We start from the raw sequence: 2,500 nt of genomic DNA, 5'->3' as shown, positions 1-2,500 counted from the left end.
ATCTCTTCTTTCCGACGTGTCCACGCGACAGCATTCTCAATGCGAACAGAAATATGTTACACGCCAAACATTCGACGTGAAATGTAGGCTAGCTAAACCGCGCTTAAACCTTTCTTCCATTTTATTCGCGAGCTTGCACGCAGCGGACAAAAGAAAGGGAAGCGTGTTGCTTACATTCTTTCCGTCGGATGTTGGATACATACATGCACTCCCTTCAAACTGCCACCTGCTTGCTTGCGACAATCACAAAAGGGTTCGCAAACTGTTTGACTATTTACCGCCGTCCCTGTTGTTCGCTATCACACTCATTGTTAGCCATTGTTAATGTATGCTTCAGCACCCGGCCACGACACGTATAGAGGAACGCTGCGACAATGGTAGGTGTTGGATTCGACTTGGGGCACGTTTCAATTGTCCACCGCGTTGACACCTACGTGAGCCTGTGCATGCACACCTATAATGACATGCTCCACGTACGCAGGAACTCGGTAGAGTGGAGTGAGTACTGGAGCAAAGTAATTAAATAAAGGCAGCGCGCGTGTGTGCTATATGGAGCCTTGGATACAGGCAACTTTCGTGTGACTGTGACCAGCGCGCGCTCTCTCTGTCCGTTTGTCTCTCTCTCTCTCTCTCTCTCTCTCTCTCTCTCTCTCGTACGTCGTATATTTGTACTGGCCGCTGTACTGTTGAGCTATATCGATAGAGTATATGCACAAGTGGATGTTTGTGGTGACGGGTTTATTGATTTTTTATGGTCTGGGAAAATTTCGCCGAAGTGATTATATAGAACAAATAAATTTAAACAGGGGCACGCGAGAATAAAATTCCATTTGCTGGTTTTCTCTTCACGAATGTGGGGCGGCGTTAGAAACAGTGCGTGCACCGCGACGTGAGTGTGTGTGTGTGTGTGTGTGTGTGTGTGTGTGTGTGCTGTGTTTGTGTGTGTGTGTGTGTGTGTGGTGTGTGTATGTGTGTGTGTGTGTGTGTGTGTGTGTGTGTGTGTGTGTGTGTGTGTGTGTGTGTTGTGTGTGTGTGTATGTGTGTGTGTGCCGTATGTATGTCTAGTGTGTGTGTCTGCGTGGCGCATGTCGTGTGTGCTTACGTGCGGTGTTCGCAGGCAGGCCGCCTTGCTAGCTTGCTAACCATAATGCCGGGTGACACACGCAATCGCTCGCTCTTCCACAATACCCGTCACCCGCAATGTTTGCATTTAGAGCAACCATTGTACACGCGGTGTCCCCTTCCCCCGGGGGCTAAGGGGTAGAGAGAGAAAGAGAGATTGTCAACTAGAGACAGATTGTCGGGACAATGGCCCTAGCTGCGCTTACACGACCCATGCACGCGGTAATTATTGATATATGCGATTGTATACTGAGGCCGAGACTAGCAGGCTTCCTACCCCCGTGATTGCCTTGCAGGGTCGCGGAATCAACGCTTTATGAGTTATGATCCGAGCTGTTACGCCCGACCCGATTGGAAGGTTAATAATATCAGAGAAACAAAATGAACATACTGGCTGCGTGTGAGCGTCGTTGCTTATATCGCGGCGTTTGTTTTAGCCGCGGTTTTTTTCCCGCTCAATCAAGCATGCATGCGGGGTCAATGTTTTGCGTTTCGTGTCATAGATACATTATTGCTCTTTCTGATGCTCCCCTCTTCGTCGCAATGAGGCTTCTCTCCGTCCTAGCAGTTATAGAATTAATTGCAGCGCGCAAATAAAAAAAATGTTTTTATATTATGTGATCGACACGCATATGGAACACACTGACAGCATGCTCTACGTAAAGCAGACGTACACACCGCGACGAAACACACGGGTATAACGTCGTAAATCGTGAGTAGGAGATAATACTCAGAGAGAAGAGAGGGAGAGAGAGAGGAGAGAGAGAGAGAGAGAGAGAGAGAGAGAGGGAGAGGAGAGATAAGGGGGGAGGAGACAGAGAGAGATATAGATAGAAGAGGGAAAGATGGGGGAGGGAGAGAGAGATAGATAGAGAGGGAAAGATGGGGGGAGGGAGAGACAGATAGAGAGAGAGAGATAGATAGAGAGGGAGAGATGGGGGGAAGTAAGAGACAGAGAAGAGAGAGAGAGGGGCGGGGAGCAGACAAAGAAAAAAGAGAAGAGAGGAATGTGGGGAGGGAGAGACAGAGAGAGAAGAGAGAGAGAGAGAGAGAGAGAGAGAAGAGAGAGAGAGAGAGAGACAGGGCAGAGAGAGAGAGAGAGAGAGAGAAAGAGAAGAGAGGGAGAGCGAGAGAGAGAGAGAGAGAGAGAGAGAGAGAGAGAGGAGACGAGAGAGAGAGAGAGAGAGAGAGAGAGAGATAGAGAGAGACTCACGCACACACAGCGATAATGAGATTGAGACAAGAAAGAGAGAGAGAGAGAAAAAAGAAAGAAAGAAAGAGAGAGAAAGAGAAAAAAAAGAAAATGAGAGAGAAAGAGAAGAAGAGAAGAAAGAGAGAGAGAGAGAAGAGAGAGAGAGAGAAAGAGAGATGAGAGAGA

General features: G+C 48.1%; 1 long non-coding RNA gene across 2 annotated transcripts in view; it reads right to left on the bottom strand.

The window, feature by feature from the left end:
* The window catches only part of LOC106821159, a 32,880-nt gene that overhangs the window by 7,720 nt on the left and 22,660 nt on the right, over positions 1-2,500 (bottom strand). The window contains exon 1 of one of the 2 annotated variants that reach the window (XR_001395701.1): positions 175-248. The exons of the other annotated variant lie outside the window; for it this stretch is intronic. This is a non-coding gene — a long non-coding RNA (uncharacterized LOC106821159). Of the gene's footprint in view, positions 1-174; positions 249-2,500 lie in introns of those variants that run through there. 2 annotated transcript variants of the gene reach the window in all.

This window comes from Priapulus caudatus, unplaced genomic scaffold, assembly GCF_000485595.1.
Source record: "Priapulus caudatus unplaced genomic scaffold, Priapulus_caudatus-5.0.1 Scaffold61, whole genome shotgun sequence".
In the NCBI taxonomy this organism is placed as follows: domain Eukaryota; kingdom Metazoa; phylum Priapulida; class Priapulimorpha; order Priapulimorphida; family Priapulidae; genus Priapulus; species Priapulus caudatus.
Note: the sequence above shows the minus strand (reverse complement) of the source record. Positions and strands in the feature narration are given on the sequence as shown.